At 31.5% G+C, this 13,737-nt stretch overlaps 1 long non-coding RNA gene and 1 pseudogene across 1 annotated transcript; both read left to right on the top strand.

Moving 5' to 3' along the window:
• Window positions 1-58: 58 nt before the first annotated feature.
• On the top strand, window positions 59-594 carry LOC106317497. The gene is made up of 3 exons (XR_001265148.1): window positions 59-171; window positions 255-368; window positions 514-594. It is a non-coding gene; the product is annotated as an uncharacterized LOC106317497 (long non-coding RNA).
• A 6,830-nt stretch (window positions 595-7,424) lies between these two features.
• LOC106317692 lies at window positions 7,425-13,596 on the top strand (annotated as a pseudogene).
• Window positions 13,597-13,737: the final 141 nt, after the last annotated feature.

The raw sequence follows: 13,737 nt of genomic DNA, 5'->3' as shown, positions 1-13,737 counted from the left end.
CTTTTTTTTTGTTTCTGTTACTGAACTTGAAAATAATATTTCCATTTGAAGGGATTAGTCTCAGACTTTTTGTGTACTGTTTTTCGGGACTCAGACAGAACTTGATATGTACTTGGAAGCTTCACAGATTCGAGAACGGGCAACTGAAAGAATCACTAATGTTGTTGGAATGTGAGATATTGTATTCTCTTTCCTTCTCTCAACTGCGATTTGATGTGTAGAACTTTACTTTTCTTTACTTGATGCACTCTCAGGCACTTGATGTGTAGGAGACTGATGGTTATGCCCTGCATCAGACACAACTGAAAATTTGAAGTTGCAAGATGCACAAATATGTACAAGATTACGGACCATCCTTTCCTGATCAGGTTCATCCCTCAAACAACCATTGATGAAGTCATCTGGTTGTGAAAGAACTTTATCTTATTTAATATTGTCCATAATGTTTATGTTAACATTAGTTTAATCCTTGAAGTTACAATAACTCCTGAAGTCATCAAAAAATGTAAACAGAGCAATCATTGTTGAGTTAGTGAGACTATACAAAGAGTCTGATCTTGGGCCGGAAAAGCCTCTACACCGCCGGATAGCTTCCTTTCACTTGGAAACCCCATTTGTAACACAACGTGTATGATCAAGATCCATATGAAGCTTGGTGATCACATCTGAACCTGTCTCCAGAGTTGCAGCACCAATGAAACCCCATTTGTTGAAAGAAAATGTGAGGAAGCATCCACTTCCGCTTCTGCCAGCAACACGTCTACAGCTGAGGTGAAAGAAGGTGGACGCATACACCCCCATGAATGAGAGTTTCTAAGCAATTAAAACGTCAACCCAACTCTGCTTCCGTCTCTTTAGAATTTCTTATATTACTATGCATTATCTATTTCAGATTTTTGCAATATGTTCCCTATTTCCAGGTTTTTTTTTGAAGTCATTTACGGCAACTTACCTCATCCGAGGAGAACAGATTCTGATTTTAATAATTAAAAAGGATTTGATTTAATATTTAGTATGGAGCTAACAAAATACAGAACATGTTATGTACATGATATACCATAAGCTTACGTAAACATGCAGTATTCAGATATACGTCCCCTTTGCATTTCCTATCTTCATTTGCATTTCCAGACATGTGGATTAATATAAATTTAGACATCTCTTCTCTTCTTCTTATAAATCTCTTCTGATGATCACTGAACTACATTAAGCAAAAACACTTGACTCCATCTCCTATAACATTTTAACTATAACAACATATGTATCTTTGATATCCCCGCAACATATGTATCTTTGATATCCACGCGGTTGCGCGGGGCGCCCCTAGATAATAAATGGAAATACTACATAAAATTAAAAAACATTATATATAATTTCGAAAATAATAAATATATGTAAACATACAGCATAAAAAATGGAAAAACTACATTAAACATATGTAAGATTACCATTTTACATTTTTATTTTTAAAAAATAATATGTAAACATACAACATAAAAAATGGAAAAACTACATTAAACATATGTAAGATTACCATTTTTCACTAAACAAAAGACGGCTTATCTCCATAATGTAACATTACTATTTTTTTTAAAGAAAAATACACAATAAGTAAATATACAATATTATAACTGGAAAAACTAAATTAAAAATCAATCTGAAAAATGTAGTAAAATAAATAATAATTAAGTATATTGATTTTGACAACAATAATTAAGTATAAGAAATAAAACTACATTAAACATATGTAAGATTACCATTTTACATTTAAAAATAACAATAATATGTGAACATACAACATAAAAAAAGTGGAAAAACTACATTAAACATATGTAAGATTACCATTTTTCACTAAAAAAAACGGCTTATTTCCATAATGTAACATTACCATTTTATAAAAAAAGAAAAGAAAATATAGATGTTTAATTTAGTTTTTTTTTATTTTTTAATTATATATTTACGTTTTCTAATTTTTTTGCTTTTATATCAGATTATAAATTATGATAGATGTTTAATGTAATATTTCTATATCTTATATTGTATATTTACTTTTTATTTATTTTATTTATATTGTATATTTACTTATTATTGTTTAATGTAACATTTCTATTTCTTATATTATATATTTACTTATTATATATTTTTCTTTATATGTATATTTATTTTTTATTTTTTGTTAATGCCACGTGTCATTTTCGGAAGAAGTTTTTTCCGCTGATGTAGACGCCATATGGAGCCTCAAAAGCTCTCTTTTATTAGTATAGATTTTGTGAATGCCACGTGTCATCTTTCGGAAGAAGTTTTTTCCATTGATGTGGACGCCCTATGGAGCCTCAAAAGCTCTTTTTTATTAGTATAGATTATTAAAAGAGAAGTACCAATTAAAAATACCCCTAAGTTTTCTAACTTATTTACAATTCCATGCCACTAAGAATTAAATTAAACTACCTATTTTAATGTTTGTCTTTTCCAGTTAGATTAATGAATTTTCCTTAATCAAATTTAAACTTAATGTCATTAAATCAACTTCCAAAGGTGATTTACGTAATGGTTAAGTATAACTTCGAAACTTAATGTCATTTAACCAAAATCAACCAAAAACGTACGAGGACATCACAATAAATACAAATTTAAAATCGAATATCTTCTATTAATCAAAATAAAATATCTTCGATGTCGTATCTTTAATGTACCTATTAAATATAGAAATTGTAACCATAATTACGTTAATTAAAAGAATAGATTTGATTCCAACCAATTGATCTATTACTTCCGTAATTGATTTTCGCTTGTAGAAGAAGAAACATTATAGCCAATATAAAACCCTAAAAAGATCAGTTTATTCGATCTGCAATTACAGTTTATATATACACTTTAAGACTTGATGAAAGTACCGGCGCGGAGCTAAAACAGAAAAAGTCTAAAAACCATGGAAATAGAAAACTTGAGTTAGGGCTAAAGATATTAACCTTCCAGTAGCTATTTTGACCGCAAAATATAAAAGAACTCGTCTAATTATCTTAGCTATTTTGACCGCAGAAAATTGTCTTGAGCAGATTTTAATGATTTTCTTTTTGTTGAACTGTTAAATTCATTTATCAACAAAAGAAAATATTACAAACTTTTGGTTTTAAACGTTTTAAACCAAAAGAGATGAAGTAAACCAATAGATGAACTCTATGTGGTTAAACAGAAACATTTTAGTAAAACCAAAACAAAGTTGCAGAGTTTCTTTACGTGACTTCCGTCCATCTCAGCAAGAGTTTCTCACCCTCATCATCATTACTGTTTCGTCTCAGTGCAAGAAGACAGTTATGAATCTCAACTCGGATTGTGTGAGTCATAGACTGAATTGAGTTAGGAGGTCACTGATGTCTCCTGCCATTTTAATGATTTTCACGTAACAAGCCTCAGATTGAACATCGAAGAAGATAAAGAGATTCTTTTATCTTTCACCGACATAACTTAAACAAAATAAAGAGATAAAGACAAATTTGTTTTGTTACACTTCCCGGAAAAAAACGGTTACAACATGAATTTTCCTAATTAGGTCTTTTAACATATCAGTGTTATGGACATTTAATAATTATCTTGACTCAAAACAAAGACTATAAATAATTTATTATTAATAAAACATCTAAAATTATTTACAATTTTATGACCAATTCATCGGCCGTTTTTATAAGTTCAATTTTTCATATAAGTTTAAAAATCATTATATTTTCTTTAAACATGTATAACTAATTTACAATCCTTCATGCCATACTTAGTCATAATATAATATTTTTTCATATTTTACATTCATAACCATTGTTTTTATATATCGTATACAATTCTCTAATTACGTGTATATGTTCAATTTGTTTATATAATATCGAATATTCGTCCTAAATAAATGGTTTAAGACACCAAAAAAGTTATTTACTTAGTGAATATAATACATCAAATATTACAAATACATTATTTAGTTAAATAAATAATCAAAATACATCATTTAGTTAAATAAATAATCAAAACCCGAAAATTCATATCCGCGCTGACACGCAGGTCAGGGTCTTGTTTGTATTATTTTCTAAGCAATCGATGTAGCGTCTTAATATCTATCAAAATCTAGTATGTCACTCACGATCATCGGTGTTACCATAAGCATCATGCTCTTTATTATATAATCAACAATTTTTAGTAAAATATTAAAAAAATATTTACAAGATGCTAATGCTCTCTAAATGCTTTCAAATCTTTTGCTAAAGCATTTGCATATAAAAATATAAATTTTTTAAAATAATCATATATGATTAATTTAGTTTATTTAATAGTATCAAAATCATGTTTATCCAAACAATTAAATTTATATTTTTAGAAATAAATTTTGCAACTAAATATTTAAATATAATTTAATTAATATAATATAATTATATATGATTCATTATTTTTAATAAAAAAATAGAATAATATATATTTTAAATATTAATATATCTATATTATTTAGAAATAAATAAATTATATACCATATATTAATTTTTATGATAATTTTATATATGAATCATTTACTGATCTATTAATTACTTTATTAAATATATAAATGAGACCATATTATCAATGAAGGCCTAAGACCAACTCTCGTGGCTATAGAAGACATCTCTCTAAAACCAGATCTGCTTTCTCTCTCAAAGAACACATCTATAAAAGATAAGCTTTGGTGGCCGGCGGTTTTCTCGGTCACCTCCCTCTCTTTTGCTGCCTTTCTTCTCTCGTCGCTCATCTCTCTCATCTTCCTTGCTTCTTTGTTGTTTTCTTCTGAAGCTTTCACCACCGCGGGTTCGATCTGGTGTTCTAGCCATGGATGAGCGGCGAAGCTAGGCGGTGAGATGGTGGTTAGTGATTCCTTGGCGGAGTGCGGTGGCGAAAGCTTAGATCTGGTGTCAGATCTAGTTTACGGAAGTGGGTTCTTCACTTTCCTCGTCACCTCGTCTCCTCCTTCTCGGGGAAGGTACCGCCTTGCTTGGTCCGTGCCGCTGCTGGGGTCCAATGGCGTGCTTGTTTAGATCTGCAATGCGGTTCCTGAAGGTCTCATCTGAGAGCTATCGGGTCTGTGTGGTTTGACCTGTTGCGGGTTCTCCACCGCAGGCACGTGTGGGGGTGAACATCGTCGGTCTTGTCAACCATGATTCTTCTTCTCCTGTGGCAGCGCGTGTTGTTTCCGGCTAGTTTCAGGGCTGGATCTAGGGCCTGCTCCTGACTGTTTTTGACTCAAAGAGGTGCTAGCTTGGTTCTGGCTCTCCATTGCAGGTTCGGTGGTGTTCGTGGCGTCTCTGGTGGTCCTTCTCTCCAAAATAAAGCTTGTCTACTGTCTATGCGAGTGTGCTTGCTCAGGTACTGCTCTCTGTCCATGGTGGCTGCAGCTAAAGAGGTCTTTTACGAGCTGTTCTTGAGTAGTCAATCTTTAAGAACTGATCACCGGGTACTGCCAAATCTACCGGGTTCAGTTCTGGGTTCAGTTCTCGGTTTCACTATGGCTCCAATTTTGTGGCAAGTGCTTGTGCTAAGTTGGTTGTAGTCTCTGGTCATTGTTGCTTGTAGTTGTTGTCCTCGTGTTTGCTTAAGATTGAGTTGTTATTTAGTTTTAATTTTTTGCATCCTCTACTCCTTGTGTTCTTTGTTGTTCTGTCAAAAACAAAATGGTAATAAAATTTAACATTTTTACCAAAAAAAAACTCTGGTGGCTATATAAGACCATGATTAACACGAAGTTCTTAGATCAGTGTTTAGCTTTTTTAGTTAAAAGTTAAGAAACAGTTTCTTAATTTCCGTTAAAAACTCTTTCCTAAGAATTCAGGTTTAATCATGCTCTAATGCTGAGGCTACTAAAAAGTGAAGAAATACGTGACTTTATGATCATGACTATTTTCGTGTGGCTCTGGTGACTTTATGATCGTGATTATCATTATGTAATCATGATTTGTGATGCATATTTCTTTAGTCACGATGTTACCACTTTTGTTTTTTTACTTTTCATTAATCAAATGGAGAATTACATGATTTAACCACAAAGATTTTCAACCACATTTATATACAAAGTGATTCAGTATCATCAAAAAATCGCTAGATTGGATTATAGACTACCGAATCCTATACTTTGATGTAATTAAACCCAGTTAGAACAAACAGACAAAGAGCTGTCTCTTTCACCCCTAGCATTCGACCACACAAGTGAGAAACATAAGCCCGTATATTAGCTATTCCTAATCAAGATTAACCTATTAAACATAAGCGCTAGTCACCAAGAGATAAGAGTTCAGTGCTCGGACCAACACATCGACACCGAAACGATGCATTCCTGACCGGAACAACTTCACCAGCGACCATGCCTCACTCCATAGCCTGCAAAAGGAAACCGTCCGTACTGAAAGAAAAGAAAAGTCGGGCCTTGGCAGAAGCATCGAAACCGGATCAGTCTTCAAGATTCTGATGGTGTGGGCTCCGCCGTCAACAAGGTGGAGACACTGTTGCCAACGCTGGGAAGCTGAGCCTCACCGCGAACCATCTACAGAGCTCGCCTTATCAGTTGACCACTCTGACATAACAAGCTCTGAGTCACACCGTCCCCGAGAACCGAGAAACATGACCATCTGACATAATAATGTATTTATCTATGTTTTTCTTAAAATTTCAATATATTTTGATGATATTTAGTAAAATTATATCTTAAACCACATTTGAATTCTATGAAACATAAAAATATACACCAACAATATAATAAAACAATATAAAAGTCTAATTTCTAAAATTTAAATAATGTATATACGGCAAAATCAAATATTTTCTTATTTTATAAATAAAAAAATAAAAATAAAATTAAAAATTAAAAAATAATCATTTTTAAATTAATAACTCTATAAATCAATAAAATTTCATGGTTCCAACATTATTATTTTATAGAGTTTTTACTGTAGTTAAAAGCAAAAGGTTCGATTTGTGCTATTTTGACATGATTATTCATTTTGATGACAAAAAAAGGACAAGATTATTCATTTTATAACTTTTTGTTTATATTTATAACATAGAAGTTTTTAATTTTTTTTTTTTGATAAATAAATCTAAAATTTCAAAATATCATATTAATAATATATACGCTTATGTTTGATATTATGTTAAATACTGTGTTTTTTTTCTAAATTGATACTTAAATATTTATAAATGATAAAATTTAGACAAAAATTTAAAATAAAAAAATTCAAAACAATAAATTCGGGTCTAGATAATTAAGAAATAAATCTGGTGAAATAGGAAGAATTAAGAAATAAATCTTTGTACCTTGAATTTTCGGATATCGGTATCTATACCATCTTTTGTTGGTACATACATAGAACTGACTATCTTATTTAACACAAAAAAAATCAGGATTGATCGAAATCCGAACGGCCATGGAAGAACCACCATCGAAGGATGAAAGTAACGCCCCTGCCGGTGCACAAAACCCTAACCACCTCTTTGGCGGTGTAGACTCAATCAGTTCTCTACCAGACAAGATGCTCCACCATATCCTGTCCTTTGTTCCGACCAATGTAGCCATCACAACTAGTGTCTCTTGTCCAAACGTTGGAGGCATATATGGCGCAAGACACCTTATCTCTCTTTTCCTCATCTCAAATCATCTCTTGAATGGATTCACGAAACCCTAGCCAGCTACACTGCCCCAAAAATCATGAGATTCCATCTCTACGTTGATAGCGAAACAGTAAAAGCCAGCGAAAGGTGTAACCATGTTGATAGCTTGATCAAGTTTGCTATAGCCTACAACGTGGATAAGCTTTCTTTGGTATTGAATGCGTACTACGTTTTTCCAGATTGCTTCTTCAGTAATTCATCTCTAAAGCATCTCATCGTAGATTCATGGAATATGAAACCCAAATGCACCGTTTCTTGGACTTCACTTCAGAACTTGTCTTTGAGGAATTCTTGATGTAGCGGAGACTACGATAACACAAGGATTTTATTTAGTTTAGAACTACCTAATATCAATGTCTTCTTAAATTCGTTGAGATCACCAATGATCTACCGAAAACAGAGAACAAAGAGAGAACTATCAATTTTATTAATCAAATCATAAACTGAATACAAACTTAAGCCTAGACGGTTATATAAATCTTAAAACAATAAAGATAATTATCTAAATATAAAATAAAATAAAAAATAAATATTTGGAAATATCTCAAATATTTATCTGCATCATTCTCTCCAAGATTCGTCCTCGAATCTTAACTGTGGTCTTCAATATCAAAACCTTGTCCACGAGAACCAAACTTCTCTCTTTCTTTTTTTCTTAACCTTCCAATGACAAAAATCTTCACGTTGCCTAACCAGCCGGTGACAAAATTCTTCACACCACCAAGTATATTGTTGCTTTGTGTCAAGGGTCTTTATTTGCAAACAAATAATTCCAACACATTAATTGGATAATCCCATTCTTAAACTTCACGGCGACATTAGGAAAAGCTTTCAACGTCACTACAAGAAAACAGCGGTATTCTGACGGACATTCCGACGCGAGGAACAATGGGTTCCTCGGAAAAAACCGATGAGTTCCGAGGAAATATTATAGCCGTTGGAGAGCCGTTGGGGGATTTTACAAAATTCCGAGGAAATTCCGACTAACTAGCCTTTTCCGTCGGAATTTCCTCGGTCTGTCGGCAGGATTTAAACTATAAATACAAGCACTCCTCTTCCTTTTCATTCACTCCATATCTTCATCCTTCCTCTTACTCTATTTACACACGAATTTGATTCATAAAAAATATGTCTTCTTCAAATTATTTTCGTTCTTGGATCGATCGACCTCATTTGGATCCGAACACGAGATTGCTTACGGAAGAATACCAACGAGGTATAACCGAATTCATGGGGTTAGTTCACCGACAACCGGAAGCAAAAACAGGTATGTTAAGATGTCCTTGCTCTAATTGTAAAAATAGAAAGGTTATTAAAGAGTGGGATGTTTGGACTCATCTATATTTGAGTGGGTTTACACGAAGTTACAAAATTTGGTATCATCATGGGGAAACTGATTATGAACATGGTAGTACTAGTGAACCTCAGCCAGCGGTTAGATTAGAAGAACCAATTAGAACGGATGTAGATTATGGTGTAGGTACTGAGCAGATGGTAAATGATCATTTTAGAGGGGAAGATTTACCCAATGCACAAGCTATGAGATTTTATGATATGTTGGATGCTGGAAAGCAACCATTGTACGAAGGTTGCAGAGATGGTCATTCAGCTTTATCATCTGCTACAAGATTGATGGGCATTAAAACAGATTATAATTTGGCTGAAGACTGTGTGGATGCGATTGCTGATTTTGTAAAAGGTATTCTACCCGAGGATAACGGTATTCCGACGAAATTCCGACGATTTTTTCCCTCAGAATCTTTGCTGTTTTCTTGTAGTGCGTGTCTTCCCCATATATTGTTCCAGTCATCATAGCATAGTATGTTGACTTTGTTAGATTCGCCACGGGATTGACATAGTCCATGTCATAGATATCTTCTACTAATACCAAGCAACAAAGTGGATCGATTGAAAGATTCTTCGTAGCCTAATCTTGGAGAAAGATCTCTTCATCTTCATAAATATCCCAAATTGGATCTCCATGAATTTATCTCAGCTCCTCACACAGATCAACACATGAAACAAAGGGATTATTATCCGTAGGATAGTAAAAGCACTCAAACGACATGGTAACGAAGGATTCTGATTAAGAAACCAAAACACCAGCTCTAATATCACTTGATGTAGCGGAAGCTACGATAACATAAGGATCTTATTTAGTCTAGGAATACCCTCTTCTTAAATTCGTTGAGATCACCAATGATCTACCGAAAACAATGAACAAAGAGAGAACTCTCAATTTTATTAATCAAATCATAAACTGAATACAAACTTAAGTATAGACGGCTATATATAATAAAACAAAAAATCCTAAAACAATAAAGATAATTATCTAAATAACAAATAAAATAAATAATAAATATTTGGAAATATCTCAAATATTTATCAGCATCAACTCTTCACTCGATGAATCTTTTACTAAGCTTCAGTCTGCTTCTGCAATGCTGGAAAGCTTGACATTGCAGTCTTGTATACTTTCTTGCTTGATCTGAGTGAATCGCCTGGCCTTAGACGACTGGATTTAGAATTCTTCAATTCTTCTCCAAGAAAATGTCATATAGTGGCTCCTCATATCTCTTACCTGAGAATGATAGATTCTACGCAAAAATATAGTTTAGTTGATGTCTCCTCTTTAATAGAAGCTAACATAGACACTATCTATTTCTTACCTCGATTCTGGTGTACTCAAGATGATTCCTCGAAGTATCCCTCAAAGGATGATTACCAAGTGATGATGCAAACGATGCTAGAAAACTTGCAGAACGTAGAGAAGCTTACCGTTGTGCTCAGCTTTCTCCAGGTATGTTGACATTATTGCATCCTTTAAATCTTTAATGCTTAGAACTCTCTATGTTTATTATAAACGTATTATAAAAATATCCTTCTGTTGTCTAGAAGTAGATATTCTGGACACATGAGCATATGCAATAGCTAAGTAGTTTATGATTAACTGTTTGCTTTGGTTTTTCTTTTGGTGAGAGGTATAAGGTATTCATTATCTGTTTGTCATTCTTATTACTACTAGATGCTATCTGTTGCCGAGTTCCATGGTGTTCCTTTCCCTACGTTAAAGGTCAAAACGTTGACTCTTAAAACAACAATTTTGCAATCTGCGGTTCCGGGTATAGCAAAGCTGCTACAAAACTCACCTGAATTAACGAATATAATTTTGCGAAATCCGCTAAAACGGAATAAAAAAATAACATAGTTGTCATTTTGATATAATATCATCCTTAAGTTGTTCATTTAGTATAATATTTTTTATAATTCCAAAATTAACCTTTGATTAATCAAATTAAACAAATTAAATACAGTTTAAAAGTTTATTTGAATTTTAAAATTTTAATATAAAAACGTTTTAAAAACGTTAAAATTTAAAAAGATTATTTTTTTATTTAAAAATTTAATAAAACTAAAAAATTACAAAGGTTTTAAACTTTTTATAAAAATAAACTTTGTAAAACATTTTTTAAAAGTTTATTTAATTTTTTTTATTAAAAAAAATTTATAAAGTTTTATTTTTATTTTTATAGAGTTTACAAAGTTTATATTTATTAAAGATTTATTAAAAACGTTTTACAAAGTTTTATTTTTATAAAAAATGTTTTATAAAGTTTTATTTTTATTTTTTTACAAACGTTTTAAAGACGTTAAAATTAAAAAGTTTGATTTTTTTATTAAAAAGTTTAATAAAAAAGGAAAAAACGTTTTTGACAAGTTAAATCAAACTATACACGTTTTATGAAAGTTAGAATATTACAAATCGGCTAATCTATCTTCTTCCATATCAAAATCCTCCAAAACCACATTTTTTATATCTTCTAAGGTAGAATTTGATTCCAATAACAATAGCCCCCTTTGCATCAGCCAAAAAAATCCATCCCGTGGTTGCACCTAATTCTCAAACACCACATGTTGTATAGATATGCATCATAGAACAAGAATTTGTGAAAATCACAAGACAAACTATGGAAAAATCATAGATTGATGAAGAAGAAAAGACAAAATCGTTTTTTAAATATATTTTCACAAGGCAAATCGGTCAAAACACGTTTTAGGAAGTTAGAATATTTTTTAAAATATTTTCTTAACTGAAACTTCCTTAATTTTTGCAAAAAGAGATTTTCTTATCCGTAGAAGGCACCTTCTACACTGTGTAGAACCATGACAAAAATCCCGAATGCAATTTCTACCTCATGTAGACGTTTGAGTAGTGTCTAGATTTCGCATTCCGAGAATTTTAGAATACTTCATAAAAGTAGAAACTGCATGCGATAGAAAAGTAACTATCTTTACAATTAGTAGAATTTGCATTCCCCGTATTTAAAATTTTAGTTAAAAGTAGATTGTTTGTTCGAAAAGTAGTAGATGAACTTGTTTAATCTAGAATTCGTTTTCTACTAACTCATTTTCCCTAGAAGACGAAATATACTTTTAGTAGAACGTAATTTAAAATTTTTATTTATCAAGTTTTTCAACCAAAAAAATACCAGTTTGTGTATATGGGTGTTTTATTAATGTTTATATTTTTTAATAAATTTTTTAAATTTTAAAACTATTTATTTCATTAAGTTTCAGAAATCGAAAGAGTAAAAGAGTAACAAAATGGACAAACATAGTTTTACACCAAAAGGACAACCATACTGAATTTTTGTTCCTTTTGGTAATTTTCTCAACTTTTTACAAAACTGAAGATTGGAACTCCGCCGTGGTATTACAAAGTACAAATACTTTAAAAATCATGTCATTCACTTTCTTTGGCTAATCTAAATATAAAAGATATATGTAAAAAGAGTTTTCAGTTTGCATGATGATACATTTGTCTGTTGTGCAGGAGAAATATGTTAATCGTTACTTGGACCTACAAGATCCACAAGACATATCTTTCCGGCTTCGTCAAAGTTTAAAGTTGCTAAGCCAGATCTCGTAGCTTTGTTCGTGGAACTTTTGCTGCGAAACACAAGAACACTAAAGACATTGGCTATCCAGTTGAGGAGTTGCCTTAATACATCAAATTATGATGAGCTGTCTCAAATCGCTCTTACACTTTCTCACAAGAATAAGGTCTCCATTGTGCTGAAATGATCAAATGGTGTTATATTATGTATCATGGGTTTATAGTGTGGGCATTGAACAATTTTATATATTTGCTAACTCTACTGCTATGTTACAGGGAAACGGAAGCGGGTACGTGGAAGTGAAAGCGTATGGAAGCGCATAAGCAAGATTTTTAAAAAAATTAGGAAGCGGGTATTTGTTGGAAGCATATATCCATAAATATATATATATATATATATATATATATATATATATATATATATTAAAATATAAGAAAATTTTATAAAACCTAGGACTAAAAATTATATGATGAAAATTTAAAATAAATCATATATTCATTTATAATAATTTTGAAATGATTTCATATTAAAACTGTGAAAATACACATAAAATAAGTTTAAATAAATTATTATATTAATTATTTATAGTACTTCATAAATAATTGACAAAATATATTTGAATATATGCAATATCTTTAATAAAAACCTTAATACATAAAGACAATTTATAGTATTAGTTTAAATATTTGTATATTTCTAGTCTCTCTATTTCAAGACTATTAAATTTTGGATTTTATATAAATTAAAAGCTATGATTTTGTATTTTTATTGATTTATATCATTGTGTCTTAAAAAACGGAAGCGTGACTCCAAAACGGAATCGTAAGCTTCCAATGTGTTTTTAAAGAGAATATTTTAGAAGCGTTTTGGAAGCGAGATTCCGCAAGCTTCCACAAGATTCCGATTCCGGTTTCGAAGGGGGAAGCGGACGTTCAATGAAGCTTCCATGCAACATAGCTCTACTGATAGGAGAGGAATTTTCTTCAGGTTCACCTGATTTAGTTATAGTAGTAAGAATGGTTCTATATAGAAACAAAACTACTTCAATAGATATAATAAACCATCAGTGTGTTCATCTTCTTTGATCGAGTTATATCTTTTTCGTTTTAATGAATCTATGCAATATCTTACTTTTTTACACGTCCTAATTGTATATACATAATCTCCAGCT

Source organism: Brassica oleracea, chromosome C9 (genome assembly GCF_000695525.1).
Source record: "Brassica oleracea var. oleracea cultivar TO1000 chromosome C9, BOL, whole genome shotgun sequence".
In the NCBI taxonomy this organism is placed as follows: Eukaryota; Viridiplantae; Streptophyta; class Magnoliopsida; order Brassicales; family Brassicaceae; genus Brassica; species Brassica oleracea.
This window is presented reverse-complemented; position numbering and strand designations above follow the sequence as displayed.